At 37.7% G+C, this 15,442-nt stretch overlaps 1 protein-coding gene across 5 annotated transcripts in view; it reads right to left on the bottom strand.

Moving 5' to 3' along the window:
- The window catches only part of MAP4K5 (mitogen-activated protein kinase kinase kinase kinase 5), a 152,803-nt gene that overhangs the window by 93,465 nt on the left and 43,896 nt on the right, over nt 1-15,442 (bottom strand). The window lies entirely within an intron of this gene.

Raw genomic sequence — 15,442 nt, 5'->3', positions numbered from 1 at the left:
CTTGGATGAAAAAGCGGAGAAACTGAGTCTCAAAAGATGGGTGAGTTTATTCAGCCGGGTCCACTGCCAGGGCTTAGCAGTGGCGAGATGGCCTCTGAGCAGGAGAGGGGGCAGCTTTCCACTCCCATGCACCCATCTCAACAATTAGTTGGGGAGATAATCCTCCAGAGCCACATGGCCAGGAGCTCCTGTGAGGGAACCCAGGAAACAGTAGCCCAGTGTTGACCGCACTTACTCTCCCTCCACGGAAGTCCACTGTGTGTGTACAGGTGAGAGGCAGTGATAGGTGAGGGTACCACCCAGAGGCTAGCAAACACACAGCGGGTAGGGAACAACAGGGAATGTTTAGCTGGAGGGTGAGACGCACAGCCCCACAGCCCAGAGTGATCTACTCAGAGGCCTAGGAATCAGCACACCAACGGTGCCCTTAAGCAGACACCCTGCCAAACTGCACAGAGTCCACACTGCACACCCAGGGCTGCTAGTCCTCAGTGGACATAGAGAACTGGTGTGCTGACTGCAGTTCCACCTGCTTTGGACACCACCCAGCACATAGGTAAAGTTGGGGGAAAACTGGCTTGAGGATGAGAGGTGGCTCAAGAGTGCCATCAGCTGGGAAGACAGGGAAAGTGTACCCCAGCAAGCTGTGGTTCTGCCAAAAATATATATATAACTGCTCAAATAATTCTGCATTTCCCAAAATAACCTTATCAAGATAAGCAAATGTCCCAAGCCCACAGAAAACCACAAAGCACATGAAGACCCATGGACAAGTCAAATAACCAAATGTAAAAGCTGAAGGAGACATAGAACTTGGAGCAATTAACCAAGAAGTACACATAAATCTCCAAAACAATTTCAGTGGGTTGGTGAAAGACATAAAGGACCTCAAGAAGACTCTACAAGAGCATAAAAAAGAATCTGACAGGGTGAATTAAAAAAAATAGCTGATCTTAGAGAAAATATACTGTTGAACAAATTAAAAATATACTAGAGACACACAACAGCATATTTGAAGAGATGAAAGAATATGTGAACTAGAGAATAGGGCAACTGAATGCGAATGCACAAAAGAACAAATGGTGGAAAAAACTGAAAAATTTGAAATGAATCTCATGGAAATGATGGACAACATGAAGAGCAAAAATATAAAAATAATTGGGGTCCCAGAAGGAGAAGAGAAGTTAAGGGCTAGGAAGAGTATTTAAAGACATAGTTGGGGAAAACTTCCCAAAACCTCTAAACAACATGAATATGCAAATCAAAGATGCCCAACACACTCCAATTAGAATAGAATAAAGCCAAATAAACCCATTCCAGGACATATATTAATCAGACCGTCAAATGCTGAAGAGAAGAAGAAAGTCCTGAAAGCAGCAAGAGAGCAGAGATTCACCACATACAAGGGAAATCACGTAAGGCTAAGTACTGACCACCCAGTGGGCACCATGGAGGCCAGAAGGCTGTGGTATGCCTTATTTAAGATTCTGAAAGAGAAAAATTGCCAGCCATGAATTTTGTATCCAGCATAGCTCTCCTTCAAAATCAAGGGAGAATTTAAAATTTTCACAAACAAATGCTGAGAGAATTTGAGAGACCTGCCCTGCAAGAAATAGTAAAGGGATTTCTACCCACTTAGAACAAAGGAGAGACAGGTCTGGAAAATGGCACAGACTGAAGAATATTAGCAAGGGTAACTTAAAGGAAAAAACAGAGGGGGAGGGGAACAGATCTGACTAATAAAAAGGAACACTACATAGCTCATTTATGAAGCTAACATCACTCCAATATCAAAACCAGATACTACAAGATAGTACAAGAAAGGAAAACTACAAGCCAATCTCCCTAATGAGCATAGATGCAAAAATTCTCAACAAAATACTTGCAAATCAAATCCAAAGACATACTAAAAGAATCATACACCATGACCAAGTGGGGTTCATTCAGGCACACAAGCATGGTTCAACACAAGAAAATCAATTAATGTAATACAACACATTAACAAATCAAAAGGGAAAAATCAAATACATTCTCAATAGATGCTGAAAAAGCATTTGACAAAATTCAGCATCCTTTTTTGATAACATCAATCAAAAGGTAGGAATTGAAGGAAACTTCTTCAATATGATAAAGGGCATATATGAAAAACTCACAGCCAACATAGTATTCAATGGTGAGACTGAAAACCTTCCCCCTAAGATTGGGAACGAGACAAGGATGCCTGCTGTCACCACTGTTATTCAACATTGTGCTAGAAGTGCTAGCCAGAGCAATCCACCAAGACAAAGAAATAAAAGGCATCCAAATTGGAAAGGAAGAAGTAAAACTGTCATTATCCGCAGATGTTATGATCTTATATTTGGAAAATCCTGAGAAATCCACGAAACAGCAACTTGAGCTAATAAACAAATTCAGCAGAGTGGCAGGATACAAGATTAATGCACATAAGTCAATAATGTTCCTATACACTAGTAATGTCTTAAGTGAAGAGACATTCAAGAAAAAAAGTCCACTCACAATACTGTGATGATTAAGTTCATGTGTCAACTTGGACAGGTGATGGTACCCAGGTGTCTGGTCAAGAAAGCACTGGCCTAACTCTTACTGCAAGGACATTTGTGGCTGGTTAATAAACCAGAAGGCGGGTTTATTAACTCATCAGACAATTGGCTGCAGCTGTGAATGATTACATCCACGAAGGACATGTCTTCCACAATGAGAGAATGCAATCAGCTGGATTTAATCCAATCAGTTGAAGACTTTTAAGTGAGACAGATAGAGGACCTTCACTTCTTCAGCTAACCAGTGAAGCATTTCCTGAGGAGTTCATTGAAGTTGCCAGTTCATTCCTGAGGAGTTTATTGAACACATTCATTGAAGTTGCCAGTTTGCTGCCTGAGGAGTTCATCGAACATCTTCATTGGATTGCCAGTTTGCTGCCTGCCCTACAGAATTTGGACTTGTGCATACCCACAGATGCATGAGAACTTTTATAAAATCTTATATTTACAGATATCTCTAGTTGATTCTGTTTCCCTAGAGAACCCTAACTAATACAACTTGGTACTGGGAGTGGTTCTTGAGAAACTGAATCTTAAAATGGGCTTTTACAAGTGGTTTTCTACTCTGATTAGATTCAAAGGCACTAATGACTCCATTTCCAATAATCAAGATGGTACTGACAGTCCATGGCATGAGTTGGCAATGGAGATACGCAAAATATCACCATTTGATTCTCCTTATCATAGACTTGTATGAAGCAAGGCTTTGGGTGACAGGGTTTTTGACACCGTAACAGAGTTTTGCAGAGTTAAGAGGTATAATGATGTTGGCTGGTTGCTCTTAGATATGATGGATAAAGTTATAAGAGAAAAGGATGAGCTAAAGGCTTCAAATTTAAAACCTGAGCACCGTATGACAGATGTAAAGGTTTCTATGTATGCCCTGAAAAAAAATTCTGTGGCTGCAGACTTGACATTTCTGAAAACCAGACCAAGAGTCTCATTGTGCAAGGAGCAGATTTACAACATAAACTAAAATCTCAACCTTGTGGGGTGTCTGCTGCTAAAGTAAAGGCATTGATTAGAAAAGAACTGGATCCTAAAACTTGGGATGGGGACATATGGATTGATAATAATGGCAGTGAGGACACTGGAACCCTGGGTTCTGCTGAGTCTTTGTTAGATACATACCTGTAGTGGTCTGTCCTGAGGAAATAGCACCCCACCCCCACCTCTGGTCTGCCCTGAGGAGCCATCCAACCGCCACCTAAAGAGATGAACCCTTAAGTGCCTACTAAACCTGTAATCACCACCCCTAGGGAAGCAGCCCTCACTCCTCTGTATGGAGAGATTAATGCTGTTTCACCAGATGAAACTGCAACAGAATGTCCTGAGGTAAATGGCTTGAGGGGTACTTCTAATTCTTTTCATGATCCACCCCCACCACCAGTCTTTGCCTCAAGACCTGTAACTAGACTAAAATCCCAGCAGGCCCCAAAGGGTGAGGTACAAAGTCTGACCCATGAGGAAGTACACTATATTCTAAATGAACTGTATGTGTTTTCCAACTTATACAGACAGAAATCAGGGGAGTATGTGGGGGAATGGATATTAAGGGTGTGGGATAATGGTGGAAGGAATATAAAGTTGGATCAGGCTGAATTTACTGATATGGGCCCACTAAGCAGAGATTCTGCATTCAGTGTTATAGCTCGAGGGGTTAGAAAGGGTGTTAACAGTTTGTTTGGGTGGTTGGCTGAAACGCAGATCAAAAAGTGGCCAATATTACCTAAGGTTGAAATGCCAGATCTGCCCTGGTATAATGCAGAGGAGTGGATTCAAAGGCTTAGAGACATTGGAACATTAGAGTGGATTTATCTTGGAAGACCTACTCACACACCCCTGGAATGTCCAGAGGACACACCTTTTACCAGGATTGTGAGGAATAAATTTGTGAGACTAGCTCTGTCATCCCTGAAGAGCTCTGTAGCCACCCTTCTCTGCAGGTCAGATATTACTGTGGGAACTGCTGTCACTGAGCTGGAATCCTTAAACACAATGGGGATAATTGGTTCCTGAGTCGGCAGAAGGTGCCTGCCCTAAGGAATTTGGACTCGTGCATACCCACAGGTGCTAGAGACACTTTTATAAAATCTTATATTTATAGATGTCTATTGTTGATTCTGTTTCCCTAGAGAACCCGAACTAATACAAATTAGCAACTAAAAAAATCAGGTACCAAGGAATAAACCAAGAATGGAAAAGACCTCTACACAGAAAATTACATAACTTACTTACTAAAAGAAATCAAACGGCACCTAAAGAGATGGAAAGATATTCTGCGTTCATGGATAGGAAGGTTAAACATTGTTAAGATGTCAATTCTACCCAAATTGATCTATAGATTCAACACAATTCCAATCAAAATTCCAACAAACTACTTTGCAGACCTGGGAAAGCTAGTTATCAAATTTATTTAGAAGGAAAAGGGGTCTCAAATTGCCAAAAACATTCTAAAAAAGAAGAACGAAGTGGGAGGACTTCCACTTCCTGACTTTAAAGCCTACTATAAAGCCACAGGGGTACTGGCACAAAGACAGACATATTGATCAATGGAATCTAACTGAGAATTAGGAAATCGAGTCCCAGATCTATGATTGACTGATTTTTTGATAAGGCCCCCAAATACAATGAACTGGGATAGAACAGTCTCTTCAACAAATGGGGCTGGGGAACAGGATATCCATATCCAAAAGAATGAAAGAGGACCCATACCTCACACCCTACACAAAAATTATATGCCCTTGGCAGCAAGGGATTGAAAATGCCTACTTGACCAAAAGAGGGAAAAAAGAAAGGTAACAAGCTGAGTCACAGTGGCTGAGAGATCCCAAATAGAGTAGAGAGGCTCTCCTGGAGGTTTCTCTTATGCAAGCTCCAGCTAGATATCCCAAATGGCCAAAGAATGCCATGCCTTTACCAAAAGTAGTCCCCAAATACCTAGGTCACTACCTGAGATTCTATAAAAGATTCACTCATTAAGTTTTATCTTTCAGAAACTTAAATCCATCAGTGTCCCTAAACCAGACAAGTCCTAAAACCCAGAGTAAACAGTCTCTTTAAGATTAATAATCAGATGCAGCCCCCTTCCCCATACTGTTGACACTCCCTTTAAACATGAGCAAGTTAGGCTGCTCGCTGCCATGACACCCCTGAAGATGGAGAAAGAGATTAAGTGAGAAGAAGGAATAGCAACAAACAAGATTTAACAAAGGTCTATGAATACTGAAACTAAAAATATAATTACTTGTATTTTTCGGATGCTGGGATGTTGGAAAGGCTGGAAGGAGGTAAATGACATGGTGGAAACATAGCCTATAGCATCCTTTGGGATTTGCTCTATAGCTACTCATTGAATCGTGCCTTGAAAGTCTACACCTTTCCGTATATTACTTGTATTGCATAATAGGGAAGGGACTGAGACTATGGAACTGTAATCCATAACAATTTTTGAAATTACCTACATAACTGCTTTTTGAGCTGTACATCAAGTGTTGACACCTTTCTGTATGTATATTTTACAATAAACGAAATGGCTGAAGTTGTGGAACCGTGACCCATGACATTCTTTGAGATTTACTCTCTAACTACTTGTGAAATCATACTTTGAAAGTTATCGCTGTTATGCTATATGGTAAAGTTCACAATAAAAAAATTAACTCAAAGTGGATCAAAGACCTTAATATAAGAAACAGTACCACAAAGCTCCTAGAAGATAATGTAGGAAAACATCTTCAAGACCTAGCATTATGAGGTGTGAGGTAGCTTCTTAGACCTTACATCCAAAGCACAAGCAATGAAAGAAAAAATGGATAAATAGGAAGTCCTCAAAATTAGAAGCTTCTGTACCTCAAAGGAATTTGTCAAAAAGGTGAAAAGGCAGCCAACCCAATGGGAAAAAATATTTGGAAACCATGTATCTGATAAAAGACTGATAACTTGCATGTATAAAGAAATCCTACAACTCATTGACAATAGTACAAATAGCCCAATTATAAAATGGGCAAAAGATACGAAAAGACATTTCTCTGAAGTGGAAATACAAATGAAATGGCTAAAAAAACACATGAAAAAATGTTCATTTTCACTAGCTATTAGGGAAATGCAAATCAAAACCTCAATGAGATATCATCTCACACCAATAAGAATGGCTGCATTAAACAAACAGGAAACTACAAATGCTGGAGAGGATGTGGAGAACTTGGAACACTTATTCATTGGTGGTGGGAATGTATAATGGTAAAGCCACTGTGGAAAACAGTTTGGTGGTTCCTTAGAAAACTAAATATCGAGTTACCCTACAATCCAGCAATTTCACTTCTCGGTACATACCTACAACATATGAAAGCAGTGACATGAACACACATTTGCACACCGATGTTCATAGCAGCATTTTTCACAATTGCCAAGAGATGGAAACAACCTAAGTATCCTTCAACAGACAAGTGGATAAACAAAATGTGGTATATACATACGATGAATACTATGTAGTAAGAAAGAATGAGGTCCTGAAACATATGACAACATGGATGAACCTGGAAGACATAATGCTGAGTGAAATAAGTCAGACACAAAAGGAGAGATATTGTATGTTATCACTAATATGAACTCCCTGAACAATTTAAAATCAGGTCTTATAATGCAGAATATAAGGGAACTAGAGAGAGACAGAACCTAGTGAAGGGGAAATGATTACCTAATATGTACAGACAAGTTAATGGGGTGAACTTAAAGGTATGGGAATGGACAGAGGTGATGATAATTTGTTAATGGGATTATAATTATCAGTGCCACATTGAAGGTGAACATGATTGAAAGGGGTTGTTTATAAAGGTATGTATCCCACAGATCAGCACCACAAATACAAATAAATGTTTGCATGATCTACCTCTAAGGTATGACACTGTTACAAAGGTTAACAACAGAATGGTATATGGGAAAAACGACCCACTGCATATTATAGCCTTTATTTAACAGGAGTACTTTACCAATACCACACTAATACTAGGGATAAATAACTAGGGACTGATAAGAGCTTTGGGGTGTTTTGGGTTATGAAAATTGTTTAAAAATGAGAGTAATGATTATCGTACAACTAAGTGAAGATAATGTGAGACACTGATCATTTATCTTGGACAAAAGATACGTTGTATGAAATTAAGAACCCACTGCTTAATAAGTCAAGTCCTCGATCTTGAGGCTTGCTCAAGTGAAACTTAATGGCTGTTGGAATCTGCTCAGGTTGTACACTGGAGTGGAGTATGAAATTAAATGTTAAGAGTTACGGAACCTGATCCTAGTTCAGAGAATAATATTGCAAGCTGTCAGTCTACAGAGGGCTCATATTTTTGTTTGTATTTAAACCTAGTGAGCCAAGGCTATTGTGTATTCAAAAAAATATTTCCAGAGAGGAAGTCCACTGGGGAGTGTTTGTTTCACCAGATGTCCCTGAATCACTCATCTCAGAAACTCACCAGTAGCTGAAGAGATCTCAGTTTTACTTCCTAACAAAATCACAGTTTGTTGATATTCAGTACCAAGTCTCCAGAAGAGAAACTCACACCAACAAACAGCTACCAGCAGAAGAAAGTCTTCCGACAACCTCGTTTTATTTTATACTGGGAAAACACAGACAACAGCAGGATGAAAAATTAAATGAAGCTTTGGGGAATAAACTGGTACAACTATCCTTAACAGAAAACATACCTGCCATTAGCTTTTTCACACTCCAGCCCACGTACTGCCATCGGTTTCTTTTCTGTGCTCCATATTTGTAAATTCATTGCTGCTAAGGAGATTAAGAGTACCAAAGAAATTTCTAATGATATTGATATGGAAGAAGAAAAAGAAACGATGATTCAGATAAAGAGAACTATTTTGCTGAAGAAGTCCAAAGTACAAATAACACAGATTTGGGAGAAGACATTACATATAAGTTGTCAAAATCTGAAGAAAAAGAACTAAGAAAATTAAAGCAAGTGGACTACAGCTAGTTAACTGCCCTTTAAGCACTGGAGATGGGGTAGGGGGTGTGCTTTGTTTTTTATTTTACGTTGATACTCCAGAAACATCTATTTTAATGTTATTTCTGTTAACATATTAAATATTTAAAAAAATTAATACAATCTTGTAGTTTCACCATAAAAGAATAATGAGAGGAGAGAAAAGAAGGGAAGAGAAAGTAGAATTCTGATGATCAGCTTTCCTAGAAATCTTGGCTCCTGCTGTCACTAGCTATGTACTATTTTGTTGAGCAAAATGAGCATGTGTAAAATGAGAGGGTAGGCTGAAATTGACACATAAGATAGAAAAATATGGTGGCATGCACCATCTATCTGCTTACTTTTCTACAGCAGTCCTAATGTCTGACCAAACAGACAGAAAATACAACTAAAACTGAAATGGTAATGCCTGATTGTATGTTTTCAATGCTAATCATTGGTAAGTCAAAACTGTATTTGAATGGCACCATTTGTAATGGTGACATGTAATAACTATCTACTATGAAAATGAGATATGGGATTGGTAGTCATTCCTGAAAATAAACATTTTCCTTTATATACAAAGGGCAACAAGAATATAGGGACATAAGAAGGAATGCAAACATCATTTTCTTTTACAATTATTTTTGTGCCTAATTAAAAAAACCTAACTGTCTGTGTCAATCTATTTTTATCCTTAATTCTAAAGCTCACTTTAGGCATTTTACGAGTCTTAGGAGAGGATCACAGACAAACTGTTGCAATAAAATTGTAAACATATTATCATTATAAAATTGGCTTGTTGAGCAGAGAATAAAAATATATATGCAGGGCCCCCCTGAGGACTGGGGGAAAATGCAGAAATGTTGGACTTCCCCACCTGGGTTGCTGCTGATGTTCTCAAAAACATTGATATCCCTTCTCAGGTTTGGTGTGCCGAGCCCTCTATCTTGGGACTCACCCTTAGAAGCTTGTTACTGCAGAGGAGAGGCTAAACCTGCTTTTGACTGTCCCTAAGAGTCTCCCCCTGAGTACCTCTGTTGCTCAGATGTGGCCCTCTCTCTAGCTAACCCAGCTCAGCAGGGAACTCACTGCCCTCCCCCCTACATGGGAGCTGACTTCTGGCAACGCAGGATATGAACCTGGACCTGGCACCATGGAACTGAGAACATCTCCTTGACCGAAAGGGGGAAGTGAAATGAAACACAATAAAGTTCCAGTGGCTGAGAGATTTCAAATGAGTTGAGAGGTCACTCTGGTGGGCATTCTTATACACTCACTATATAGACATCCCTTCTTAGGTTTTAGTGTATTGGAATAGCTAGAACTAAATACCTGAAACTATCAAACTGCAATGATTGTATAACTATGTAGCTTACAAGGTGTGACAGTGTGACTGTGAAAACCCTGAGGATCACACTCCCTTTATCCAGTGTATGGATGGATGAGTAGAAAAATGGGGACAAAAACAAAATGAAAAATAAGGTGGGATGGGAGGGGATGATTTGGGTGTTCTTTTTTACTTTTATTTTTCATTCCTATTTTTATTCTTTCTGGTGTAAGGAAAATGTTCAAAAATAGTTCGGGGTGATGAATGCACCACTATATGATGGTACTGTGAATGGCTGATTATATACCATGGTGGATTGTATGGTATGTGAATATATCTCAATAAAATTGAATTTTTAAAAAAATGCATATTTTACCATGACACCTATCTACAGGTGACCATATCTTATCCAAATCAGGACTTTTTTAAGTGAAAAGGGCATTAATTACTAAATATTCCAGAATAACAAACTCTTCTTATTTGAACAGTTTCACTGCCTAAACCACAACTAACCAAAAACGACTGAGTCCCAAGGCAAGGTAATTTATGAAGGTGTTCCTGTACTATATTTTAGAGGAATAAATGCTATTTTATACGTATAAATTTGTCAGGTAGACCTGCAGCAACTTCCTCTTTACCTGTTTTTATGATGTATTAGTGTAATGTTTCCTTTGAAGGCCTTTATTTATGCTGCTGTTCTATTCTAAATAAATTAAATGTCTGCAGATATCTGCCTATACATTTAGTCTTTGTTCTCAGTTGAAACTTTAAAATAAACTATAAATTCTATACAACAACAAAAAAATTAACCTGCCAGGGGCAAGTCAGTAAATCAGTAATTAAATTTAGGACTCTAAATTACTATAAACTGGAGATGCTTCAGGGCTCCATCTCCCTACCCCTACCCCACAGAAGCTCTGAACAGTAGGCAAGAACTGACAGGAACATCTTTTTCAAAGCTCCAGAAAACAGGTAAAGGACTGCAGTAACAGGACAAGCCCTGAATCAAAATAATAATAATAATAATAATAATAATAATAATAATAATAATAATAATGGCTACTTAAAAGTGGTAGAATCTCTTGGCACCATGGCTGGCTGCTCCCCTCACTGGCTTAGTACAGAGGCAGACTGCACTCACAGTATGGATCCCCGGCCCTGGTTCTGGAGGGAGGAGAGTAACCCTTGAGTATATAATAAGAGCATGTATGTCCGGCCCAATCTGCTTCCTGCTGGTGGCCTGAAAGACTTGCCATCCAAGAATGAGCCCTTCATGTAAAAGGCACTTCACAAAGTTCTGCTACAGAAAGCTATGGAAGAACAGTCAAGTTATGCTGCTGGGGCAAGGGATTGATTACTGGCTGTGGGGCATATAGTGCAGTGCCCAGGACTGTGAGGAAGCTGTTTCCTAGGAAAGAGGTGACATTTGTATCTGCGTAAACGGGAATTTCTAGGCCACACACATCAAAGATAAGATGCATGTACAGAAAGGATCAGGGAGGCCTCACACTGTGGTCTGGAATTATTCTCTAAACTCATTGTATGGATAAGCCTTGAAAAGAGCACTTGCATAGTTCAAGCTGCAGATTGGGAAAGGTATTCTCTTTTTTTCTTTCTTTTTGTAGATTAGCTCCTGGTATTCAAGGAAAGCTCTGTCACAACATTAGCTGGGTACAAGCTTAAGAAACAGATGTCTTAGAGTCTAAATTCCAGCAATAACACATTATAATATCAAAATGTCCAGGTTTCAACAAAAGGTTACAACAGGAAGCCATGTCAGGCAAAGGAGATCAAAGCATTAGAAACCATCAATGAAAAGGACCAGACCTGGGACATAACAGACATCTGACCTTTTTAAAATGATCCTAAATATGCTTAAAGAGCTAACGGAAAATGTATACAAAGAACAAAAGGAAATCAGGAAAACAGCTGAACACAAAGAGAATATCAATAGAGAGAAGGTTAGGAACCAAAAAGAGCTGAAGACCACAGTAACAGAAACTTAAGGGGTTCAACAGAAGACTGGAGCTGGCAGAAGAAAGAATCAGAGAACTTGAGATTAAGACAAGTAAAGTCATTCAGACTGAAGAGCAGAAAGAAGAACGAAGAAAAGTAAACAGAGCCTGAGGAATATGTGGGACACCATCAAGCATACCAATAAATGCCTTGTGGGAGTCCCAGAGAAGGAGAAAGAGTGGGGTAGAATGAATATTCAAAGAAATAATGGCTGAAAACATCACAAATTTAACGAAAGACATGAATATACACATCCAAGACACTCAATGAACTCCAAACAGGTTAAACCCAATTAGACCCATGCCACAGCATATTAAAATACCAAGGATAAAGAGAGAATTCTAAAGCTGCAAATAAAGCAATGTGTTACATACAAGGGAGCCACAATAAGATTACGTGCCAATTTCTCATTGGAAAACATGGAGGCAAAAAGTGGGATGACATAGACAACACAGAAAAGCAAAGATCACCTGTGACAGTAACAACATAAATATAAATGCCAGTACTACTGTATTTTTGATTTGTAACTCCATTTTTTACTTTCTACAGGATCTAAATTGCAAATGCATAAAATGTAATGATGAATCAGTGAATGTGGACTCATAATGTATGTAATTTGTGACAAAAACCACACAAAGGTGGGGAAATGGAAGGGTATAGGAATAGATTTTGATATACTGTTAAAGTTAAGTTGGTATCAAATCAAATGAGGTTATAGATTTAAGATGTTAAATATAAGCCCCATGGTAGCTGCAAAGAAAATATCAGGGAATATGCAAGCTCCTAGAGACAGAAATTAGAATACAGGTTGCTAAGGGCAAAGGATAAGAGGAATGGGAAATTAATGCATAATGGGTTTAGGGTTTCTGCGTGGGGAGATGGGAAAGTTTTAGCAATGGAGGTGGTGAGGGTACAACAATATTGTGAATGTGATTCATCCCACTGAAAGGTAGGATTGGGAGTGGTTGAGATGGGAAGGTTTATCTTGCATGTATGGTCTCACAATTAAAAAAAAAAAAAACTAAAGAGACAATGACAATTAAATGCAATATATGATACTGGATGAGATCTAGCAAGAGAGGAGAATAGGCTCAGAGAGACCTTTTGGGACATATGAAAATATTGGAATATGAACTGCAAGCTTTATATCAATGTTAAATTTCTTAAACTTGGTAACTGTACTTAAGGTGGTTACACAGGTGGGTATCCTTGTTCTTAGGCAGTATTTAGTGTTCAAGGGGCAGGAAGTTTACAACCTACACTGAAGTATTCATAAAACAGAGTGACAGACAGGTGGATGGGTGGACAGACACTATAATATGGGAAATGTGGCAAAATGTAAAATTTGGTGGATCTGAGTATCAGGGGTTAGGGGTATATTGGGATTCTCTGTATGAGGTTTGTATTATTTTCCTAACTGTCCTGGAATTTTGGAAATATTTCAAAATAAAAAAATTTTTAAATAAAATTTATCAATTAATTAAAAATTACTATAAACTTTAGTGATCTAACTGGGGTGGGGGGTATTATATATTATCAAGTTTACAGCTGAAGCTTCATTTATTTAAAAAAAAGTCTTGTTTATGTTGAACTAGACATAAAGCTTTTTCTAACTCATACTGTCAAGTAGTTATCTTTTCATGTCTAAATACAATTCTAAACCAGCTCATCTGTTAAATCCATACAAGCAAGTATTTTTGTATTGCATTGGCTTTAGTGCAATTTTTTTAAAAGCTGCTGAGTATGGTTAAGAATTCATTCCTGAAATAAAGCTGGCATACACGTGAAGTATCTAACTCAAAGGTGGGAAAATTCATTAGCACACCATCATATTTTTGACTTGATATTCCCATAAGCCTGTTCCAAAAATGTGAAAAACACCACCTACCTCAGCTTTACACATAATGCTTAAAAACATCACAATATAAAATCTATGGTCTACATAGACATATTTTTTTTTTAAAGGAAAAAAAAAAGACCAAAACCCACAAATACTACTCATGAAACACGAATAAAATCACTGTCATAAACAGAAGATAAATCCCTCAAATTCTAAAGCAAAGACAACAAGACTAAACTACTTGTTAAAAAGAAAAGCATATATAAAATATAAGGAAAGCTTATTTTATTCCCCATGCCACTAATTTTACTGTTGTTATTTACAAAATTATAATTATTTTAACCATGAATTAAAACCAGAAAATATGCAAAATTCTAAGCCTTAATTTTCTGAATATCACAGATTAGATAAGATATGCAGTATTACTATGATATCCAAGAGCCAAGGTTAAATATAAGTTAGCTTATACTACTGAAATCAAATCAAAATAAAACCAAAAGAAACAGAAAAGGAACCAAGTTACAATGTAAATGAATTAAGACAAATATCAAAACAAGAACACCAATATCAGAGCTATAATTGTCATGGCACTAATTCTCCCTAATATTAAATTCTTTACTATGTGGATCATGAAGCAATAATAAAAATTGGCAGTCTAAAGTCACTCAATATTTATAGCTATTTTTAAAATGAACTGGTTGTTTGACTTTGATGGTGTTTTCATTTTCAAAACAGAAATAGTCCTAGAATTTACAACAAGCAATACTATATTGTAAACAAATGCAAAATACTTTATTTCTAACACACCACTGATTTAAGACAAATTTAAGGTACCACTTATGAAACACTAAGAAAAATATCTGCCAACTAAACTATGAACACAACTTCTATTATGAGACACATTCCAATTCAGAGATCTTTAAATGTGGGGATAATACGCATCTTAGAATTGATGAAATACAGTAAATGTCTGCTTTCTTAATGTGGTATAAACCTGCTCCAATTCCTGGGATGGCTTTCATTATGGTCCTTCTTTAATCCAACACAATTTATCTTAAGAAGTCTACCAGAACTGAAATACTTTAAGTGGGTTTTCAAAGGACAAAATGATCATCCAAAACCAAAACTGCAGAGGAAAAATGGTATTGAAAAAGTATAGTCATCAATATTTCTAGGAAACACGGTGCACATAATGAAAATACCCCAAAACTTTTTTAAAAGGAGAATAGAGAATATGCCATCAGCACTGAAACGAGGAGTTTCAAATTCATACTACTTGTAGATGTGTCACTCAGGTACCTGAATAACCTAGTCCAAATATAAAGACTCACTCATATTCTCTAGTCTAAAGGAGGAATTAAAAGAAAAGTTTATGCTTTGGAGAAAGAATTCAAATAACGCCAAGACAAAGGCAGAAGGGAATCAATGAAAGCCCACTATAAGATTCTGGGACATGCAATAAGGTTCAGGCAGAACTTGGTCAAAAATAAGTAAGCATGATTAACTTGACATGGATCCCCTCAAAAGATTCTATAGGAAAAATAAAAAAGCAAATAAAAAATAGGAGGCAGAAGACATGGAAAATCCATTTTGAAAGAAATTTTTATATATAGTGCTTCAAACTCTCAGGGAAATTAAAGTTAAAAAGAAGAATAGGGCAATAAAATGAAATTATACAAATGCTGGTGGAATTAAGAGGAAAGAAAGAACCTGA

This window comes from Choloepus didactylus, chromosome 4 (genome assembly GCF_015220235.1).
Source record: "Choloepus didactylus isolate mChoDid1 chromosome 4, mChoDid1.pri, whole genome shotgun sequence".
In the NCBI taxonomy this organism is placed as follows: domain Eukaryota; kingdom Metazoa; phylum Chordata; class Mammalia; order Pilosa; family Megalonychidae; genus Choloepus; species Choloepus didactylus.
This window is presented reverse-complemented; position numbering and strand designations above follow the sequence as displayed.